This window comes from Aquarana catesbeiana, linkage group LG07, assembly GCF_042186555.1.
Source record: "Aquarana catesbeiana isolate 2022-GZ linkage group LG07, ASM4218655v1, whole genome shotgun sequence".
Classification (NCBI taxonomy): Eukaryota; Metazoa; Chordata; class Amphibia; order Anura; family Ranidae; genus Aquarana; species Aquarana catesbeiana.
Genome location: NC_133330.1, coordinates 81967297 through 81990960, shown reverse-complemented (window position 1 = coordinate 81990960; position 23664 = coordinate 81967297). Strand labels below are relative to the sequence as shown.

Sequence of the window (23664 nt, the reverse complement as noted above, 5' to 3'; positions counted from 1 at the left end):
GCACTTGTACTGCAAAGTGGATTTGCCCTTAGGAAATAACACCCATTGTCTCAGAAAGCAGCAATTAGAGCACCCCAAAAGTGTTGTAGCGTTGAGACAATAATCCACACATTCTTAAATAACAATCTTTTTAATACCTAATACAATCACATGTGCATTTAGAAAAGGTTTTTAAAACAAACCAACATGTTTGTTGTATAACAATTTTTGGGGTCACATTAAAAAAAGTAGAAATGTCCATTTAAGATAAAACAGGCATGTTTAAAACCAACAAGAAAGACACACATCTTAAACTTACAAGGTTCACATTTGGTAGAACTTGAAGGCAATATCAGACATGAGTATTTACAAACTGTGTTTGATATTGCGTTCAGATGAGGTGAAGTCACCCCTGGAAAAGCCAAATTTTGAAGATGCACACAAATAGCCGAATGTCAACATGTGCTAGCTGCCATCATGGGGGATCAAGGGACGTGTTTTGGGGGAGCAACCCCTTCCTCTTAGCTACTTTATTATTGAGGAAGGGGTTGCACCCCCAAAACACGTCCATTGATCTCCCGGGATAGCAGATAGCACATGTTGACACACTGTGTGCCTCTTCAAAATTTGGCTTTTCTCCAATTTGACAAAAAATGTAAAAAAAATTGTAGCACACCATAAAACAAAGGGATTTGGAGGGGTTTTAAACTCTCCCCAAAACATCAGTGATGTTCTTATTTTTTTGAAGAACATCATTGATGTTTTTCTGGATGTTTTCTATGTCCCTATTACACCCCATGATCTCCCCAATCAGGATCTGTGCACTTTCCGAGGTGAAAGGATCTGGATCCACAACATCACGATCACCTAAAAAGATAGAAACCAAAAAAAAACATGTATTATAAATATGCCGGCATCCATCTCTTACCTGAGCCTGTGGTCGCAGACACTCACCTGTTGTGGTGCCAATTTTCACCACGTCTTCCTCCTCCTGCTATGTTTGTCTTGGGTGCATTTCCCCTTCTTCCAGAGGTGGGGGGTCTCTGGTCTCCTCGGATGAGGGGTGTCCTCCGAGTCTTTTCTCCCCTATGTAAAAAAAAATAGTATACTTAACACACAGATATTTGAGGGAAGAACTATAAATATGAAACATTGCTTGGAAGTGGGGTACAATTGTCTGTTTTGGCAATCTTTTGGCAATCTTCATTGATATGTTCAGGGAGCTGCCCTATCTATGGGAGATAAACCACCCTGAATATAAGAACCAAACAAAGAGGAAGGCAGCGCTGATCAATTGCTGGAATTTGTGAAGACGGTGATCCCCACGGCAGATATCACCTATTTGAAGAGCCTAATTGGTGGCCTGAGGAGCACTTATCTAAGGAAGCACAAGAAGGTCCAGGATTCCCAGAGATCTGGAGCTGCAGATGACATCTATGTCCCCAGCCTGTGGTACTATGACAGGCTGCATTTTCTGGCAGGTCAGACTGAACCCAGGCCAGCACTCTCCAGTCTTCCTTCCATGCTTCCTTCCCCCCCAGCTGAGGCTTCTGACGCCCAACCTGGGCCTTCCAAGCAGCAACATGTGGAGGAGTCCAGCTTGAGCCAGACCAGAGAGTGATGACCCTGGGTCCAGTCTGGTCTGGCAAAAGATGCAGCCTCTTGTAGTACCACAGCCTGGGGACACAGATGTCATCTGCTGCTTTCATGATCTCTGGGACTTCTGGACCAGACTGCACTCCCTTAGATATGGATTCTTCAGGCCACCAATTTTGCTGTAAAATAATTGATGTCTGCCCTGGGGGTCAAAGGCTTCGCCAATTTCTGATGTTTCTCCAGCGTTGCCTCCCTCTTTGTTTGGTTCTGAGCCCTTAACAAAGGATTTTTTGTTTCAATTATACTCGCCTATGTGTGTTTTCCTTAAAAAAGGACAGTTTGTTTGTGAGGATTCAGGTACATTTCAAAAATACAATGCGAGATTAACAAGGGACACCAACACCAAGCAACCTTCTTGAGATTAAATAACATAAGATAATAATGGTGTTGTGGTAACTTGACACACAAAACACACACAAAAATATTATGGAGTAAAACTAAAACTAAAATAAAACTAAGATCAGCCTTGAAAAAAATACAAACCCAAAAAAAAAAAAAAAAAAAAAAAAAAAAAAAAGCCTTTAAAAAAAATTAATAAATAAAACAACAAAAAAGAAATTTTGTCAGATGTGACAAATCAAAATATATTGAGGGAATCACGATAAATAATAAAGAAAGAAGTTTGTGAGAAGTCTGTGTGAATATGAGCAGCAAAACTACTTCATTCTTCTCACATTATAAAGAAGAAGAGAGTGCGCTGTATTAAACCATTTTTTACATTGCAGCGTGACGAAAGTGCTGTATCCATTGCGAACGCTAATTTTACCAGACCGAGCTGTTCCGTCTCGGAATTTCCTCTGAGCATGCGTGGCACTTTGTGCGTCGGAACTGGCCACATACGGTGGGAATTGACGTGACCAGATTTTATAGCCTGCTCTCAAACTTTGTGTGTTGGAAAATCCGATGGAAAATGTCCGATGGAGCCCACACATGGTCGGAATGTCCGACAACACGCTGAAAATGTGGAATAGACCCCCTCCGTGTGTACGGGGCATTAGTGTGTGTTTTTTAAAGGAAATTTTTGTTGCCACGCTGCACTCAATGAGCTGTAATTGTTTAGTCAGGTGTGCTCTGTGTGCTCTTCTGCTGCCAGTCTGCTTGCTAGCTCCCTCTGTATCCAGGTAACTTGAGAAGTTTCTGGATAATAGGTGTGGAACTATGCAGATGGCAGCATGAATATTGATGCACCCCCAGCCTATTTCAGAGAGGCAGGCTCTGATGGCATGCTGGGAGACTGTATTTACTCTGGGAGCACACAGAGTTCTGTGTCTTTTCCCATAGTGGAGGAGTCCAGCCTGAGGGGGGCACGCTGCCCTCCCAGGCAGAAGCTGCTGTTGATGAGGCCTCAGGTGGGTGACCTGAGGAGAAGAATGCTGAGACTCAGGGCATAGGAAGAAGCTTACTAAGGGGAGCTGTCTGCTGCATATCTGGCTGGTATCACTGGAGGGTATCACTTGGAAGATTGCAAGGAGGCTACCATCTGTCCTTGAGCCTTGTGAGTACAAACACTGAGAGATCTTGGGGACCTTGTGCTCTAGTTACCCCTCATTCCTTATAGTCAGCTGAGGGTCTTGAAGAGCTCTGTCTAGATAATCTCCTACTTAAAGGGACTTTGCTCTTGTGGCCCTAACTACTACTACTTAAGCTAAAGTCTACTGTTTGTTTCAAGCCCGGACTTCATTATAGCTTGTTCAGTGAGGAAGATCAAGTCCTCGGGTTGTACGTAGTTCTTATCTTTGGAGTATCCCACCACTTCCCTCAACCCTTTCCAAGTTTTCCAAAAATAAAAACCACAAAAACAACTTCCCCTAGGCTGGTCCTTGAAGAAAGTATGAATGAGCCTGTTGTATGCCTGGCTGCAGGGCAGAAGATTTGGGAAGACCTGGACAGTAATTCTGCGACTCCTGCAGGAGTAGTGCTACACCTCTGTAGAAGCTTTCAGTTACTGAGCTGCAAGAAGTGTCAATGGTCTACGAGTGCACTGATCAGAGCTCTTGTAGTCCATTGAGAGCTGCAAGTCTATCTGCTGTGGAGGAAGATGTGACATGTAGTGAATTAATTCACAGATCTCTGTGAATGAATGACGCGGATGTGTGGGCAAAGTGCTTAGAACCTACCAACATCCAAAGACTGCTGCATAAGGACCTGGTGAGAGGGTCGCCCCCCCCCCCATACATTTTTTCCCCCTAAGACAGCTAAACTCCCTTGCTGTCAACTCTCACAGAAAACAGAAAGCATCCAGGTCAAAGACACTCTCCATAGCTATTATTCCTCCAGACTGCTGATTTTGTTCACTCCCCCCCTTGCTCCCCACCATTTGCTGCAGAATATCCCAACGCTTGCCCTTTCAAACCCTCTTATCACACTGCACTCCCAAATTCTTGAATGTGCTTGCTTGTGGGAGGGGGCCTACTCGCCCTGCACATTGGGGTACCCTTCGTGTGTACGCGCTCATCAATGCCCGGGACCAGGCAGGGACGCGTTCATGTAAAAGTCAACATCATGGCGGTACCCAAGCTTAGTGATGAGCCATACACTGTGTGCAGTGATTAATATACAGAGTTCCTCTGTGAGTTCCTCTTGTCCCATGTTCCTACACATCTTGCAGTCAAGTGTTTGCATTTAGGAGGGACACCACTGAGCACACTCCACTAGTCCAGCATACCTATGCCACCAAACTCCTAGTGACAGAATGGGGTCCTATTTTGCACATAGCACGGACGTCATGTGTGCACTTAGTTAACTTAGTTAACTTTTTTCACTCTCCCGTACCATGCAACAAGATACATGAGGTCTCTGTACCACAGGTTAGGACCCAGATGCTTTGGGGGAACTGACTGCTAGGGAGGGAGTCAGATCACCGACCACGGGAGGACCTGTCACCTACACAGGTACCATGCTTTATGAACTGGCTGCTGTTTATTTCCCAAACAGTTCTAGGTTACCTGTGGCAACTGTTCTTCAACTCCAACTCTTCTGCCGAGTTAACTCTTTGTAGTGGCCTTGCTTTCGTACCCCATTGTGCTTTACAGACCCTGTTCTTCTCATACGCCATAATCTACCATGCACCCCTTTAATTAACTTCAGATCAGGTTTAGAATGTTTTTAAAACTTTATTAAGAACTTCACATGGCAAAGTCCATAACAGTACAATACAATTCTCTAAATCCTAACCACCTAAACTGAAGCATCCAGGTATACCTTTGTAGCACTGCCCCCTTGAGGACTGCTGGTAAATACATGTCCTTCTGTGCAGCCTTCACCCTGTGAACCTCCCAGCCCTCCAGATACCCTAGGTTCAGACATATTGTGTATACCTTTAAATTAAACACAGACACAGTGCAAATAGTTTTAGCTCTCTAGATTTACTTACTCAAGAGGATAGACTGAAAAAGAGAGTTGATCAGCCAAATCCTGGTAAAACAGCCAGGACTGGGTTGAAATGATTCCTAAAACAGTCAAAAAGTCAAGCAGCAATGACAATTAAGTGATACCAATATACACAGTAAACAACAGTAACAATTTAATTGTTACAGAGCATTGCGCTCGCAGTCTACCCAGGTGTGTTAGCAAAGCAAATGATTATTATATGATGAGCACAGTTGGCTGCATATGATGGGCACAGTTGGCTGCATATGATGGGCACAGTGGCTGCAAATGATGGGCACAGTTGGTTGCATTTGCTGGGCACGGTTGGCTGCATATGATGGGCACAGTGGTTGCATATGACGGGGACAGTGGCTGCAATTGATGGACACAGTTGGTTGCATATTATGGGCACAGTTGGCTGCATATGACGGGCGCAGTGGCTGCAATTGATGGACACAGTTGGCTGCATATTATGGGCACAGTTGGCTGCATATGATGGGCACAGTGGCTGCATATGATGGGCACAGTGGCTGCATTTGCTGGGCACAGTTGGCTGCATATGATGGGCACAGTGGCTGCAATTGATGTTTTTGTTTCAGTATTTTTCAGAATTTTTCAGTTCGTTTGCACCCCCCCCCAAAATTTTGAGCACCAGCCGCCACTGCACTTTGGTACTGCAATACATATCAGGATCACCTTTATAGGTACCTTGATTGACTACATTGTATCCATTATTGCACTGGTTTATTATGTGCCATTGTTGAACTACTGGTTTACTGCATTACCTATCTACTCTGGTTTGCCAGTATAAACTGTTTATTTCCCATAATAAGCAGTGGGTGCTATTTTTGTGTGACCGCTGTGAGTACACAGGCAAGGCATCCTGGTGATGCCAGTAGGAGGGAGGCTATGACTAGGGCCAGGGAAAGAGCAAAGGACCCAGTATTACCAGCGGCTCCAATAGAGGTAGTGCTACACATGGATGGAGGAATCTGTTTTCTCCTCCAGCCTGTTGATTGAACAAAGAAAAAACTGTGTATGGCCAGTCAAAGAGCCTGGCCATACATAGTTGGTGGCCTCAAGGCAATGATGCAGAATGCAGCATGTTGTCAAACTGTGCCTCCAGTGCTTTTATTTGCATCTTTCTTTCACCACGAAGATGCAGACAAGATAAGTGCTTTGCGGTTTTTTTATCATTTCCTGCTGCAGAGCAAGTGTGTAAATATAGCCATAGCAGACCATGAAACTGGTATGGGATACAGAGCTGTTTAGCTACACACTAAATTGTCAGCATTTAATAAATGCATTTAGATTTAGATTAGATTTAGATCAGCAGATATAAAAAACACAAATTTATGTAACCATATGTAGCAAATACCCCCGCAGGAGCAACTTGTGATGATGGACTCTCTGCTCTGCTATCACTCTCTGAACTGCTCTGTCCCCACTGACACACCTAGTTATAGCCTAGAGGCCGTTCACACCTGTGTGACTTAAAGCGGAGTTCCACCCAAAAACATCGCGGGCGCCAGTGTTGCCAACCGTCAGTATTTTTACTGGCAGCCAGTAAAAAACAGGCAATTTTCTCCTGCCAGTAAATGCCAGTAAAAAGAAAAGGTTGCCAGTAAAAAATGACGCTCAGCCCGGAGCCAGCCAAGACCATACAAGTGCCTGCTACAGTGTGTTCGGGCAGCTTTGGTAGAGGCGGTGCCTGAACATGTCCTATGATGTCATGGTGCAAGGGAGCCAAGCAGAGCGGCCAGAGCCTTGTGTGTGGGTCTGCGGGATGGGAGCAAGGCAGGCCAGGAGGGGGATCATCAGTGCTGTTTGGACTGGAGGGACCACCTGGCTTGGAGAGAGACTGTCACTGTGACTCAGGAGGGGACGTGTCGTGTCGGTAATCTGTACTGCTGCACACTGCTGTCAGTATCACTGTGAGAGTTAATTTCATGTGTGTGCCACCCATTCTAATTTCTTGCCCTCCTGAGTACTGTCCCTGAGATACTTACTATATCGAAAAAAAAAAAAAAAAAAAATAAGAAATATGTATTTTTGCCTTATTATCTACCTTAAATAACATTGCTAATTACATATTGTACTTGTTTGTAGCCTAAATAGTGAAATTTGTACTTAAAACTGTGATTTTGTAACTTTTGGAAATGCCAGTAAAAACTTGGCTGTGCCAGTAAATTTTGGGTGTCGTGTCAGTAAATTTCAATCTGGTAGGTTGGTAACACTGGCGGGCGCCCTGGACAGGTAAGTGTCCATATTTTAAAAGTCAGCAGCTGCAGTATTTGTAGCTGCTAACTTAAAAAAAAAAAAAAATTAGGCGGAACTCCACTTTAAGCAGTACTAAGCTACCACTCTACATTAAGGCCAAAAGCAAATGGGTGGTAGATTAATTAAATACATTAGGGCAATGCAGTTACACAATGCAAATAATCGTTAAACAGGCAAATGAACAGATTCAAAGATGATGTACTAGTAATGAGCACTGACCCATAAGCTTTCAATTGATTCAACTGTAGCAATTGTAAATCAAACTATAATTGGTGCAAAATAGGGTTAAAGTATTGGCATGAACTACCCAAGCAAATAAAGGTCCTTGTATGCACACTACGCATATGGCCCCAATGCATTCTTTAGGTAGTGGGACCTCTGAAAGTGGCTGCAAAGTACCTGGCACCTAAATGTCAGTGTTGGTGTCAGGGCTGGGCTCAGCCCTTCCTTCCCTGAGCTGGCCACTCAGCTGTTGGCTAATTGCCAGCTCCTATCTCTCCACAGCTACTCACCTGTTGATGATATCCTGCTCGTCAGACCTGCCTACTTAAGCCTTCCAGCCCAGAGGATCTCTGCCTTCACCTTGGTCAACATCACAGAGACTATCTCCTGCATTCCTGTTAAAGACTTGCTTGGCTGACATCTCTTCTGGCTCCAGCTCCTGCTTGCTGTTTTACTACGCTCTTCTCTGGATCCCTGACGTTTGGCTTGTCTGACTATCCGTTCCAGTTCCTGAACTCTGGCTATGTTTTGACTACATTTACTCTGTTTACCTTTTTTTATATTATTAAACAAGTGTGATTTAACTGTACTTCTGTCTCAGTCTGATTCATGGTTTCTGACAGTTGGCTGGCTTACATTGGGGCCCTTCTGTAAGGTGGTGCACAAGAAGCTGTCCCTTTGGGCTCACAACTCCTGGCAGGCAACAGGTCTGATCCCATATACTTGGCAGTGAGCTGTTCCAGAAATCCCAGTCCTCATGATCAGTTCCTCTCTCGCTTTCCTCAACTGTAGGTACACATGGCAATGGGTCCCTTCAGCTTTGGGTTCTGGCAAGGCTGGAGAACCCTTAGTGCCTCAGTTCTTTGGTCCCTGTGGTAAGCACAGACACCCCAGCGATGGGTCTGCATTGCTCCAGATCCATACACACAAGAGGCTCACAGTGGCTCAGTCTCTCAGCACTCTGGTGTGTATGGATGCAGAAACTCCAGGTAGCAGGTCCTCACAAAGCTCAGTCCTCAGGCCCTCTCTCTCTCTCTCTGAATCAGGCAGACAGGCACAAGTGGTAGGCCTCCTGATCTCTAATAAATTGCCCAGGAAAAACACTGTCCTCTCTTCCTCTGATGTGCAGGGAATCCTGGGTATTAAAGTCTGCAGCTCCATTAGCTTCTATTGACTTGTATGGCACTATGCTTCTTTAAGGACTACAGAAGGCAGAATCCATTGCAACTGTACCATCTAGTCTTCTCCTCAAAGACTCTCCACTTCTACTGATTTGCTCAGGCACTGCAAGCCGGGGGACGAGAGAGCAATACAAAACACAGCCCTCTTTGCAGCCACACAGCCGTCTGTTTACATAGCAGCTCAGTGGGGGGGGGGGATCCAGCACACAGAGCCTTTCTTACTCACAAAACAGCCAGCACCACAGTTGCAGGGGGTGGGGAGGAGAAATCCGCACACAGCCAGCAGCAGCACTGAGCTACACATGTATTAATTGACATATCATTAAATTCATTTTTTTAAAATGCAGCTAGTGTAAGTGTGAAGATTACACTCTCAGATCCTACCACTATGACCAGAATGTGATGTTTTACACACTCACCCCAACCTACCTGGAGATTGCCCATCTCTGGGACAACCATCTAAGCACCTTCAGACTGAGAAACATCATCAATGGGATAGGTTATTTAAGCAGTTAACCATTTGCACACACACCATTTACAGCATCTGCTGTTGCAATTCTGACCTTTAAGGAATGTCTGTAACATTTGCTGTCACACCAAGACGGGAATGTTACAGAGTTTACAATATAGTAGCTCCTTACAGAATCAGAAGTTCTTTAATTTATAATTAGACCTCTGTATTCTATCTTCTCTAACTTCAGTCTCGTTGTAAACCCTGTTCTTTTGATACATCATGCATGTACCCCTTTAGAGAGACTTCAGACCAGGCAGATTAAAGGAATAACAAAAGATCTTTACTGAAGAAGTAAAGGATAACACAGGAACAGTTTTCAAATGACATCTTCACACATATTACTGTACAGAGTTCTTTAACCTCCCTGGCGGTATGATTATTTCAGATTTTAGGTGCTGAAAGCAGTACAATTATTTTGCACAGAAATTTGGTGTTTTATATTATAGGCCTGTAATTCTTAGGAATAATTCACTTAAATCTGTCCAAACAAGAGTCTAGTAGACATCCTGGGTATGATAAAGTTTGAAAAACGAAATCAAAAATTATAATATAATAAATAACTATAAATAATTATACCAAATAATAATATAATAATAATAATTATTCAATAATGTAATCAAATCAAAAACACTGAAATTTGCTCAGTTGCAGAATTGTCACTTTCATTACTTTTAGTGTTTGGTGACGGATTTCCGTACAAATCACTATCACTTTCTAGCTGGTCTAAAGCCACTTTTGATGTAAAGGGACAGTTTTGGTTGCTATGGACAATCTCCAGTTTCCAGGTAGAAAGAACAGTTTTTATAATATAAAACTGCATGCAGGGCACTGGACAGACCACTAGGGACAAAGGGGATGTGTAATTATTTGATACAGTACTGTAATCTGTAAGTATACTGTATCTATACTGTGTTTTACTTTTTGAATTTGGCGCCGAACTCTGTCCCCGTGCATCGCAACGCGCGCAGGGGACGGAGCTCGGCACTGTGAATCGAGCGAGACACGGCGGCTCGCCGATCACAGTGTGGAGACATCGCAGGATCCAGGGGACAAGGTAAATATCCTCTACATGGATCCTTCAATGCGATCCCGAGTCTGGCTCGGGGATACCGCTTTTGGTATTGAAAATCCACCCAGAGCCAGACTCAGGAATACCGCCAGGGGGGATTAAGCACCTCATAAAATGACTATACCTTAGGCAGATGACAAGTTTCTAAAAGCAATCCTTTTCAAGTCCATTTCAAGTCCATTTAGGCAGTAAATCCATCGGAGGCAGCAACAGTCTCTTAAAGTCAATGATCTGGTAATAATCCAAAATAATAACGACAATGGACAATAAGTCCATAACTGGCAGCTATAAGTCCATAAAGATTCCTACCCCTTTGGCCTCCACCGACAACCCCCGAGGGGGTGAACCACTCCAACAGAGTTATGCCCCGTACACATGGTCGGATTTTCCGAAGGAAAATGTGTGATAGGACCTTGTTGTCGGAAATTCCGACTGTGTGTAGGCTCCATCACACATTTTCCATCGGAATTTCCGACACACAAAGTTTGAGAGCTTGCTATAAAATTTTCCGAAAACAAAATCCGTTGTCAGAAATACCGATCGTGTGTACACAAATCCGACGCACAAAGTGCCACGCATGCTCAGAATGAATTAAGAGACAAAAGCTATTGGCTACTGCCCAGTTTATAGTCACTACGTACGTGTTTTACGTCACCGCGTTCAGAACGATCGGATTTTCCGACAACTTTGTGTGACCGTGTGTATGCAAGACAAGTTTGAGCCAACATCCGTCGGAAAAAATCCATGGATTTTGTTGTCGGAATGTCCGATCAATGTCCGACCGTGTGTACAGGGCATTACAGCTACATTTTGGCAGTCTTGCCCCAACCAGTTCTCTTAGGGCCCTTAGTGACCCCTTTTTATATGGTATGCCTTGCAGGAGGTCAGTGACCTTGCAGAAAAGAGCGTGAAAATTTTAACCCTTTCTGCTCGATCACCACCAGCTCAGCAGGTCAACCTGAGGACACAGTGCAACGTTAAGACATTATAACACTTTACAAGTGGCTAAACCAGTTAGCTAGAGAACATGAATACAGCAAGAGAAAAACAGTTAAATCTTTAACCACTTCCGGACTGCCGCACGCCGATATACGTCCTCTCTTTGAAGAGGGATATCTTTGTTATGGCAGCAGCTAGCTGCCAAAACCCTGGTATCTTCTTCTTCAGCAGGCAGTCCGGTTTCCGATAATAGTGGTCTCTGCAGCGGATTCACTGCAAGATCACTTCTATTGGCGGCAGGAGAGGGCCCCCCCGCCGCTCTCTGGTGCCCTCTGCCGCTTACCGGAGCCGTCGGTATTGCATTTTAGTGTAAATATGAGATCTGAGGTCTTTTTGACCCCAGATCTGATATTTAAGAGGTCCTGTCATGCTTTTTTTCTATTACATGTTTACATTCCTTGTAATAGGAATAAAAGTTACACAATTTTTTTTAAAAAGAACAGTGTAAAAATAAAAAATAAAAGGTAAAATAAATAAGAAAAATTTTTTTTAAACGCACACCTTCCCACCGAACTCGTGTGCAGAAGCGAACGCATACATGAGTAGCGCGGTGTTAAAACCTTACACCAGAGGTATCGCCGCGATCGGTAGAGCGAGAGCAATAATTCTAGCCCTAGACCTCCTCTGTAACTCAAAACATGCAACCTGTAGTATTTTTTAAACGTGGCCTATGGAGATTTTTAAGGGTAAAAGTTTGTCGCCATTCCACGAGCGGGCGCAATTTTGAAGCGTGACATGTTGGGTATCAATTTACTCAGCTTAACATTATCTTTCACCATATAAAAAAATTGGGCTAACTTTACTGTTGTCTCATTTTTTAATTTAAAAAAAGTGCGCTTGTAAAACTGCTGGGCAAATACAGTGTGACAGAAAGTATTGCAACGACTGCCATTTTATTCTCTAGGGTGTTAGTAAAAAAATATAATGTTTGGGGGGGTCTATGTAATTTTCTAGCAAAAAAAAAATGTTTTTAACATGTAAACAACAAATCTCAGAAAGAGGCTAGATCCTTAAGTGGTTAAAACTTTTTGGAAGGCACCTACTTACAAGCAGAGAAGTGACCTCATCAGACTGCTGCTGCTCCTCCAGTTTCCAGTTAGCAGGCTGAGGAGTTGACACCACATTATTCCCTAATTGCGACAGAGAAAGTGGTATTGTCCATCTGGCTGTGCTGTGTAAAGGGGCTGTATAGATTTCAGGAGTAATTGGATAGAAATGCAAATCCTTTTTCAGGTTAATTAGCCCCATATATGCATTTCATCTGTGTATTTAAATGTTTGCCTGGAGTTCAACTTATATTTAGTTTGGGAACCCCTTTACAATTGCTATGAAAGCAACTAGTATCCTATATCACTAGAAGAATAGCCTGTGGGATGAAGATTAGGAGTCAGGGGCCCCTAATGATTTTGCTTTGGGGCCCCCATCACACATAGTTACGGCCATGCTGACGAGTTCATTTTAAATGTAACCTTTTTAGCTACGAAATAATTGCTACCGAATACAGAAAGAGTTCTTGTGAACCATGAAAAAGACATCTGTGTGCCTGCTTACGCAGTCACAAAATACCACAGGCAGGATGAAAAACCATGGCAGAATGCCGGCTGCCAATTTCATGTAATTTGTGTTTGTTTAAGCCTAGTGACTGGATCAATGTGTTGTGCAATTCCATGGTGATGAATACTTTGTAGTAAAGGCCAGGGCTCACTAAAATTTTTTAATTTTTACTTGGAACTGCAAAGTTGCATTAACTTGGTATGTTAGCATAGTACTAGAAATGCAACAAATTAAAGAGCACGAGGCTAAATGTAAAACTTATATTTCGTCTATAGGAACCTTTACGCACTTTGCGTTCCATTTGTTGAAAATTTTTTTTAAAAAAACAGTCACATTGGGGTATATTTACTAAAATTGATGCACACAAAATCTGGTGAAGCCGTGCATGGTAACCAATCAGCTTCTAACTTCAGCTTGTTCAATTAAGCGTTGGCAATAAAACCTGGAAGCTGATTGGTTTCTCTGTAGAGCTGCACCAGATTTTGCACTCTCCATTTTTAGTAAATAACCCCTATTGCTTGAATGTATTAGTTTATCAATGTAGGCCCACTGGTTTCTTGATGGGGAGATATCGCCTGCTGCAGTCATAAACATCTCGCTTTATATCTTGAGTAACTTATATTGCAGAGGTCTCAATCAAGCCTCCCTGGTTTTCCTAATCTTATATGTATTGGGGTTAATTTACTAAAGTAATGGAGATTAACCGCTTGCCGACCAGCCGCCGCAGTTGTACTGCCATTACTAATAAAAAAAAAAATAATAACAAAAACACTATAAATCTATCCCCTATTTTGTAGACGCTATAACTTTTGCACAAACTAATCATACGCTTATTGCAATTTTTATTACCAATAATAAACATGTAGAAGAATACATATCGGCCTAAACTGAGAAAAAATTAGCATTTAAAAAAAAACGGGGATATTTATTATAGCAAAAAGTACAAAATATTGTGTTTTTTTCCAAATTGTCGTTTTTTTTTGTTTATAGCGCAAAAAATAAAAACCGCAGAGATGATCAAATACCGCCAAAAGAAAGCTCTATTTGTGGGAAAAAAAGGACATGAATTTTGTTTGGGTACACGTCGCACAACTGTGCAATTGTCAGTTAAAGCGACGCAGTGCTGAATCGCAAAAAATGGCCTGGTCATTCAGCAGCCAAATCTTCCAGGGCTGAAGCAAGTAATTACATAAAGCTCTGAAAGTTCATTAACCTTAGTAAATAAGGTGAAGTTGTGTAATGATTATACTCTCAGATCCCACTGCTGTGACCAGAATGTGATGTATTACACAATCGCCTCCCCAAAGATTTTCCAGCTCTGTGACAACCATCTAAGCACCTGCAGTCATCAATGGGGCATGTTAATTAGGCAATTAGCCCTTTACACACGCATCATTCACAGCTTCTTCTGTTGCAATTCTGGCCTTCAAGAAATGTCTGTAACACTTGCTGCCACACCAAGACAGGAATGTTACAGATGTAGCGCTTATACCTGCAGGAGCTGCTGGTAATGACGAGCTCTCTGTTCTGCCACGAGCTTTTCAGTACCTATTGACACACACAGTTAGAGGTAGAGGGCCACTCACACCTGGAATTAACATCAATCAATAGAACATTTTAACACTGCAGAACTACGGTATGTGACTCCCCATAACCTGATTTTGCCTGGGAAAAGCAGCCCTGAATCTGTTCCTCTGTATAGGGGGATCCTGGCTCCTATAGTTTAGAGAACATGTGTCCCCCATTTGCTTGTATTGTGCTGTGCCCATTTAAGAACTACAAATCCCAGTGTCCTTTGCGGCTCTTGCATCTTCCCCTTCCTGCTAATCCACTCTGCCATGAGGGAGGGGGGAGTGAGCAGAAGTGGGAGATTTCGCACTGACACAGCCAAAGCAGTACATAAACAACCTGTTGCTGTCTCTGCTCATAGCGGGGAAGTGGATGATTGGCGAATCACACAGCCAGCACAAGGAGAGAGTAGAGCACTGATACCTACAGCCTACCCACGCTCTAACACATCATGGAGGGGTGAACAGCTAGATGGAGTGATCCAGCACTGCTTTGCACATCTTTGCACATGCTTTTACAATATGGTGGCACCTTACAGAGGCAGAAGTTCTTTCATTTATAATTAGAACATTCAGAGATTCAGCTTAACAATTTTTAATATCATTTTAAAGCGGAGCTCCAGCAATAAATTTAAAGTCAGCAGCTACAAATACTGTAGCTGCTGACTTTTAATATTAGGACACTTGCCTGTCCAGGGATCCTGCGATGTTGGCCCCCAGGCCGATTTTTTCAGTCGGCTCTCGGGTGCTGCCGCTGCCATTCCTTGTAAGGGAAACCGGCAGTGAAGCCTTGCGGCTTAACAGCCATTTCCCTACTGCACATGCGTGAAGCCCGGCGGAGGGGAAAGGTGGAGGGAGGCCCAACTTCCGGGGGTCTTCATTGTGCAAGGTCACCAGAAGGTGGGGACGGGTACCTGTCAAAAACCGGTACCCGTTCCCCTCCGGAAGGTGCCAAATGTAGCAGCGGAGGGAGGAGGAAAAGCTCCACTTTAATGAAAAACAAGAAAAACTGTGCAGGGAAATATTTACAGAAGAAAAATGTTGCAAAACAGATATAGCAGCAACAATAAAACAAAAGGAGTAAAAAGTGTATTTGTAAAATACAAAATGTGTCATTTGTATTTAATAAAAGCAAAATTTGTCTGGTCTGTGGTTCTGTAGAGAATCCCCTTTGCTTGCAGAGTAGTCCATATTTAAGTCACCCACTCTCATAAATGACAGGGAGATATCACATGCTGCAGTCATAAACATTATGCTTTATATTCTTGTAACTTGCATGTGCAGAGGTCTCACTCAAGCCTCTCTGGTTTTGGTATATGTATTGGGGTTGCGTTAATAAAGTAATGGAAACTAAGAGTTTAATTTACTAAAGGCAAATATACTAAGCACTAGAAGTGCCCCGCAAGTGCAGTTGCTCTAGATCTGCGTGGAAGTTCTGAAATGAGGGGAAGCTCTGCTGATTTCTATCATCCAATCATGTGCAAGCAAAAATGTAGTTTTTTTTTATCTTCCTTGCATGTTCCCCTCAGAGCTAAAGCAACTGCAGTTGCAGTACACTATTTACCTTTAGTAAATCAACCCCTAAGTAAAGATGTGAAAGTTAGTAAAAAAAAAGATTATGTTAAATTTGGATATTCAATCATGTCAAGAAGGGAAAAAAATGTTTTTGTCTTTTTTTTCATCATTAAAGAGAACATAGCTTGATCTTCTACTAAGCTTAGCGATAGCGAACATTCATAAGTGAGCAGTCTTCTCCTTTAGCAAATCATCCACATTTAGTGTTGGTGCATATGTATGATTGTGCAGATTAGCAAATCCTAATATGCGCCTGTGTGCTTTCAGATTCACTGATCCACCAACAGACTGATCTCTGTTTCATGTTTGCTCTTCGAGAAGGGAGGGGTGGTGATCAGGGCACTGTTGCTCAACTAAAGTCAGGCAAGATTTTAATTACCACAAAAGAGGGAGTAGATCGGGAACCTCAAGGTGACCCATCTGAGAAATGTGAACGATTAAAGGAAATTATATTATTGCACTGAGCCATGGTAAACGTGGACACTATAAAGCTTAGATTCAGTAAAGCTTATATCCACTACAGTATATATAGCTTATTCAATGGAACCATTTAGTTCAGGAGTCTCCAAACTGCGGCCCTTTGCTAGTCTTTATCCAGCCCTTGGGACACTATTCTTTGCAATGATATTAAGCACTATTCTTCCCACTGGCACCAACAATGGGGCATCATTTCTTCCACTGATACCGATGATGGGGCATTACTCTTCCTACTGACCACCAACCCCAAGGAAATGTTTATTCTCACTGATGCTGAGCCTGGGACATTTTCTTCCCCCACTGGCTACTTTCCGGCCCCCCAGAGGTCTGGAGAGTGGTAAACTAGGTCTTTGTTTGGAAAGTCTGGAGACTCCTGATTTAGGCCTAATTCACACCTATGCATGTTGCAGTTTGCATATTGCAGTTGCATTTTGTGTATTTCAATACATGCTTTTCATTCATTGAAGTCTATAGAACCAAAAACCAGAAAAAAGTCCATGGCCCTTTCCATAAAATGCTCAGATGCGAACTACATCCATAGGAAACCATGTTAATTGGACTGTAGTGTGTTTCTGCAAAACTGAAAAAAATGCAGAGGTGTGAACAAGGCCTAAGTTGATCATTTAGTAGAAAATTTTTACTTTCTCCTATCTGATGTATGGGTAAGGTAGAATATATTTTTGGCCAACAGATATTTTGAGTTATCATTCCAATGGTGACCTTAAGGCCCCTTTCACACGATCGGACCGTTCAGGTCCGCCTGTCAGTTTTGACGGCGGACCTGAACGGGCGATCCATGTTAGCCTATGGAGCGTCGGATGTCAGCGGAGACATGTCCGCTGACATCCGACCCCGTCCGATCCGCTAAAAGCAGACGGATGGCTCTACGTCCAGATCCGTCGCTATCGGATCGGATCGGGTGAGATCTGACGAAAACGGACACGCTGTCCGTTTTCGTCCGATCCCTCCATAGGCGGCAGCGGCGCCTGACAAGCCCCTCCCCGCTCAGTGAGCAGAGAGGGACCTGTCATCCGCCGGCTCAGCGGAGATCAACGGACTGATCTCCCGCTGAGCCGGCGGACCGAGGCAGGCTCCGTAGAAACGGAGTCCGCCTCATGTGAAAGGGGCCCAAAGGATTCCTGTCACCAACTTAAAACATTGCAAATAAAAACACAGTAAATCAAAATAAATTACTTAGTGTTTTTCATTAGTGTGGCCAGGAGTTGGATACATACAGTGGGAACGGAAAGTATTCTGTACTGTATTAGATCAAAAGGGTGCTTCTACTAAATACTGAGCAAAGGGTCTGAATACTTAGAACCATGTGATATTTCAATTTTTCTTTATTAATAAATCTGCAAAAATGTCAACAATTTTGTGTTTTTCTGTCAATATGGGGTGCTGTGTGTACATTAATGAGGAAAAAAATGAACTTAAATGATTTTAGCAAATGGCTGCAATATAACAAAGAGTGAAAAATTTAAGGGGGTCTGAATACTTTCCGTCCCCACTGTATATATTTCTGCAGTCAGGAGACACTGTGTGGCATTGCTGCGGGGAAGCCGGTTCCCTCTAGTGCTGAGTTTGACACTGACCTGTTACCTCCTTGATACAGAGACAAGGCAGAGCAAAGCATATTGGGACATGTAGTCCAAATGGATGGGATTTGCCCTCTTGCTGAATCATCAGGAACTACAACTACCAGATGGCTGATGGGGAAGAACAGACTGCTGGGAGAGTCTATAAGAGGAACTGTTTGAGGCCTCTCTTGGGGCCCGGCGTGGATCTGAGTGCAGGGATTCTGTGACGGTGTGTGCTGCAGCTGAGTCGATGCCATTGCCGGCAATAACCGCTGATTTGGCATGCAATTTGACATGTCAAATCGCATGTCAGATTGGCCCAAGGTGAATGTGGGCTTCAAGTGGGTACCAAGTGCAGCCTCATCAGTGCGCATCAATCCAGCCTCACCAGTGCCCATCAATGCAGCTTCACCTGTGCCCATCAATGCAGCTTCACCAGTACCCATCAATGCAGCCTCACCAGTGCCCATAAGTGCAGCCTGATCAGTGCCCATCAATGCAGCCTCACCAGTGCCCATCAAAGCAGCCTCACCAGTGCCACCTCATCAGTGCCCATCAAAGCAGCCTCACCAGTGCCGCCTCATCAGTGCCCATCAATGCAGCCTCACCAGTGCCCATCAAAGCAGCCTCACCAGTGCCACCTTATCAGTGCCCATCAATGCAGCCTCACCAGTGCCCACCAAAGCAGCCTCACCAATGCTGCCTCATCAGTGCCCATAAAAGCAGCCTCACCAGTGCCCATCAAAGCAGCCTCACCAGTGCTGCCTCATCAGTCCTTCCATAGCACCAGGGACACAGAGAGTTAATTACCAGAGAGTCTGTATTTCAGATAAGAGGTAGATAGGGGAAACAAAGAGGGAAAGCTGTAGCACAGATAAGCTATGGCATGAGGTTTGCAAGGAGACACAGTGAGGATCAGTATCATACTCTCACCCCTTCCAAGTCAGATATAAAGAATGTACAGTAGCTGGGTCCACTGCTAAAGCCACACTCTGACAGCTCCATGTGCACCCCGGGTCACAACACAGGAAGAGAAACTGACCAGCTGTCTCTCTGCTCTCCCATCTGTGTGGAGGGGAAGGGGAGGGGGGAACTGTAACCACACGCTCTATGAGAGAGATGCTCTCCCAACACTGCAGCCAGCAACCCCGGCAGTGAATGGGCTGACTCGAGGGGGGGGCTTTTTTCGTGCAGGGGCGGCTTTTTTTGCCCCCCCCCCAAATGCCACCCTAGGCCTGGGCCTTGTCGACCTAGGCCAAGACACAGCACTGATCCCCCCTTCAGATTCCTGTCTTTGGCTCCCCTTCATATGACCCCCCTTCACATTATCCCCAGCTTCCACCCCATCTTTCACAGCAGTGATATAGCCCTCTCACCTGTCCTACCTTACACAGGGCAGAAGGTGGGAGGCACAGCAGGGCTAGAGCTGACATCGGAGACAGGACAGTTCCAGATGGAGGGCTGGAGCTGCACCCATTTTCAAGTTAACCAACTTGGTTACCAATCACTTGCTGGTTTACCTAAAACATTTACTCAGCAGTTCCCGCTCTCCGTCCACAACTGTCCTGCCTTCCAATGTCAGCTCTATGAAGATGACAGCGGTGGCGGCAGCTGAGGAGAGGAACCAGCTCCTAAATGGCAGGACCACGGAGGTCTGGATTAGACAGTGACTCAGTCCAGATCCAGACTGTGGTCCACCATTTAGTGATGCCTGGTATAGAGGGTCACTTAAGAAACAGCTCTAAGACTGCTGGTACTGCACATCCAAGATGTCCCAGAAGCAGTCTTAGGGCTTTTGGAAGTCTACACAAGGGTGGCTTTTACAGGTAAATAACATGCCTAAAATATAGTAAGTGGGCATATAATATTATGGGAAAATTTAAGTCGGTGGTAATGTCTATGTAAAGTAAACTTGTGCTTTACCCATGCAGAGCAAAACAGCAGGCTCACTTTAATGCCCCCTCTCCAGGAGCCCATAATCACCTTTCTTTCACTAACTCACTGTTTAATTCTGACACTTGAAAATGCCTGTCAATGCTCTGATAACAATGTGTTGCTTATCAAAGATTGAGGACTCTCTTCCTGTCCCCAAATGTGACCAATCACCAAATACCAGGTCTGTCACATTTAAGGCAGGATACATAGCGGCAGTAGCATTACATGAATGTAAGTATGGGCAGCTGGGGAACATAGCATTTAAGTGAAAATATTACCTTGTCCTGTCATTTTTTTTTTTTTTTTTTGCGATTTACATTTTTACATGCAAGCTTTTCCAGATTTCTTGTTATTGTGTATTTAGAAATTAATAGATGAGCCTCTAGATGCAAATTGTTCATTGTAATCACTCTAAAAATCCCACATGATCAAATGCACTCAACTCTTCAGAGATAGGATCTTGAAATAGTGCAGAAAACTACTTACCTATTTCCACATGTCATTCTCTCACTGGTTAGATGAGGGTGGCTCACTAGCAAGTGAAATTTTGTTGTTTTCAGCCCCGGGAAAATTAGGATTCTCTTGTTTTCTCTTGTACGATTGTTGGCCAACCGAGCGTCTGATTTTTGTCAAACGGGCGTGTGCCAAGATCTTGTCTTGCATACTAACATTACACAATTGTCGTGCCACAAACACGAATGTAGTGACATACTACGAGGAATTTCAGCTCTTGAGCGCCACCCTTTGGGCCCCTCAGTGTCGCCAACCTACCAGATTGAAATTTACTGGCACAACACCCAAAATTTACTGGCACCACCACATTTTTACTGGCATTTCACAAAAGTTCCAAAATTACATTTTTAGGTGTAAATTTCAGTATTTAGGCTACAAACAAGTACGCTAGGCAAATAGCAATGTGATTTAAGGTAGATATTAAGGTAAAAAAACATATTTTTGTTATTTTCGACATAATAAGGAATTATCTAGTCCAATCACCTCCTGCCTCCATCATCTGTCACCATTACTCCCTGCCTCCAACACCCCCTGCCACCATCCCCTTCTGCCACCAACACCAGCTGCTCCAGTCAATCCTCCTCTGCCACCATCCCTTTCTGCCACTGACCCCCTCTGCCACCATCATACCATGTCTCCACCCCCCCTCTGCCACCATCACCCCCTGCCACCATCCCCCCTCTGCCAGACTGCCTCCATCACACCCTGCCTCCATCCCCCTCTGCCACTATCCCCCTCTGCCACCATCACCACCTGCTCCATCCCCCTCTGCCATCATCACCCCCTGCTACCATCCCCTCTGCCACCATCATACCCTGCCTTCACCCCCTCTGCCACCATCACCCCCTGCCACAATCCCCCTCTGCCACCATCATACCCTGCCTTCACCTCCTCTGCCACCATTACTCCCTGCCACAATCCCCCTCTGCCACCATCAGACCCTGCCTCCACCCCCCTCTGCCACCATCACCCCCTGCCACCACCCCCCTCTGCCACCATCCCCCTCTGGCAGACTGCCTCCACCCCCCTCTGCCACCATCCCCCTCTGCCACCAACACCACCTGCTCCAGTCCATCCCCCTCTGCCACCATCCCCCTCTGCCACCAACACCACCTGCTCCAGTCCATCCCCCTCTGCCACCATCTCCTTCTGCCACCGACCCCCTCTGCCACCATCATACCATGTCTCCACCCCCCCTGCCACCATCACACCATGCCTCCATCCCCCCCTGCCACCATCCCCCCTCTGCCAGACTGCCTCCATCACACCCTGCCTCCACCCCCCTCTGCCACTATCCCCCTCTGCCACCATCACCACCTGCTCCATCCCCCTCTGCCATCATCACCACTTGCCACCATCCCCTCTGCCACCATCATACCCTGCCTTCACCCCCTCTGCCACCATCACCCCCTGCCACAATCCCCCTCTGCCACCATCATACCCTGCCTTCACCCCCTCTGCCACCATCACCCCCTGCCACAATCCCCCTCTGCCACCATCATACCCTGCCTTCACCCCCCTCTGCCACCATCCCCCTCTGCCAGACTGCCTCCATCCCCCTCTGCCACCAACACGACCTGCTCCAGTCCATCCCCCTCTACCACCATCACTTTCTGTCACCGTCGGCTGGGCTGTCCCTCTGTCCCAGACTCCCCCCGGTCCCCGTAGACTCTGGATTGCCTGGTCCTGGATGCAGGGCTCCTCCATTCCGCCGGCGCGTGCTGCTCAGCCTCCGAGTCCTGCTGCTCCAGTGCTCCAGGTTAGTGTTACAGATTTTAAATGTTGGCGCTTCTGGCAGGATGTGCTAATACATCACTCGCCTCGCCACCAGTAAAGCGCGCCAGCGCCGCTCAGCCTCTGCGAGATCCGCCCCCCCCCCCCCCGCCGGCTGAATAGAGGATCTGCTCGGCAAGCTCCGGAATTGCGCATGCGCAGTTCCAAGCCGGACCGATCACGGCTATTTTTTACTGGCACATTCCCGCTACTACGGACATTTACGGGTGGGGAAAAAAGTGCCCGTTTTTACAGGCTGCCCGTAAAAATACGGGCGGTTGGCAACACTGGGGCCCCTTCTACTAATTTCATGTTTGGTGAGCATTGATTCCGAGCATGCGTGTTTATACTTTTGACTTTTGTGTGACGGATTTGTGTACTGACCATATGAAAATCAGACGTGGAGCCATTGTCCGCTGAAAATTTACTAGCCTGCCATCCAACATTTGTTGGCCGAAAAACTGGAAAACAATTGTCTAAAGGAGCGTACTAATGGTAAGAATTTAGGACAACAGTCTGTCAACAGACAATCCCCTTCAAGCAATCAAACTGTCTGTACGAGGCTTAAGTTAGCAGTCATAATTTTCTCTGCCCTCCTTAGCAATAAATATATGTATCTAAATCTGCTCCCAAATTTAGGGCCTGTCTGTTCTGAAAATGAAAACAAAAAAAAAATTTCCTGGCACATCATGGCAGCATACAATGGGTTGTGGCTCCGCCCCCCACAACCTGATAGGACTGGTTAACTATAAATCAAAGACAGACCCGGCTTGCAGCATTCCCTTTTTGTCCTCACCTGATCAGGTCTGGAGTCGTAAGGTAAGAACACTTTTTACACTGAGGCAGTTTTCAGGCGTTTTAGCACAAGAAATAGCCTCTAAATAGCTCCTGAACACCGCCTCTCATTCATTTCAGTGGAACTTTTGACACTAGGGCAGTGTGCTTGCGGAACTTTTGAAAAGTCCTGCAAGCAGCATATTTGGGGCGGTTTGGGAGCGCTCCCAAAACGCCCTGCCTATTGAAATGATTGGGCAGCGCTTCCAAAGTGCCTGAAAAGTGATTTGAATGCGCCGCAACATGGCCGTTTTTAATCCCTTCTTTGGGGTTTAAAGCGCCCTGCTAGTGGCCACGTGGCTAGTGTGAAGGGTCTTACCATTTGTCGCCCCAGTCAGGTTCAGCCTCTCCTGGGTGGAAGTCCTTCCTGTACAGACTCTACATGAGCTATATGGTTGGAGCATTTTGGTGCTGCAGACCTGTCAAAGAAAGCTTTAAACAAGCTTTGGCATAAGTGACAGCATTTTCCCTTTGCTTTCCATATGCTTTTCACTTCAGTTTCTCTGAGCATGAAAGGCAGGAAGCGATGCGGCCTCTGTGGCCAGTTTCCTGGCTAGCGCCTTTCCAAGATGGCGACCTGAGCATG

The 23664-nt window shown here is 45.1% G+C and overlaps 1 long non-coding RNA gene across 2 annotated transcripts in view; it reads right to left on the bottom strand.

The window, feature by feature from the left end:
• Positions 1–562: 562 nt before the first annotated feature.
• Positions 563–23664, bottom strand: part of LOC141102434 (uncharacterized) — a 73224-nt gene continuing 50122 nt past the window's right edge. The window contains exons 1-3 of one of the 2 annotated variants that reach the window (XR_012235106.1): positions 20445–20615; positions 934–1065; positions 563–846 (exon numbers count right to left, since the gene is read on the bottom strand). This is a non-coding gene — a long non-coding RNA (uncharacterized lncRNA). Of the gene's footprint in view, positions 847–933; positions 1066–20444; positions 20616–23664 lie in introns of those variants that run through there. The other variant, XR_012235107.1, reaches the window with a different exon arrangement.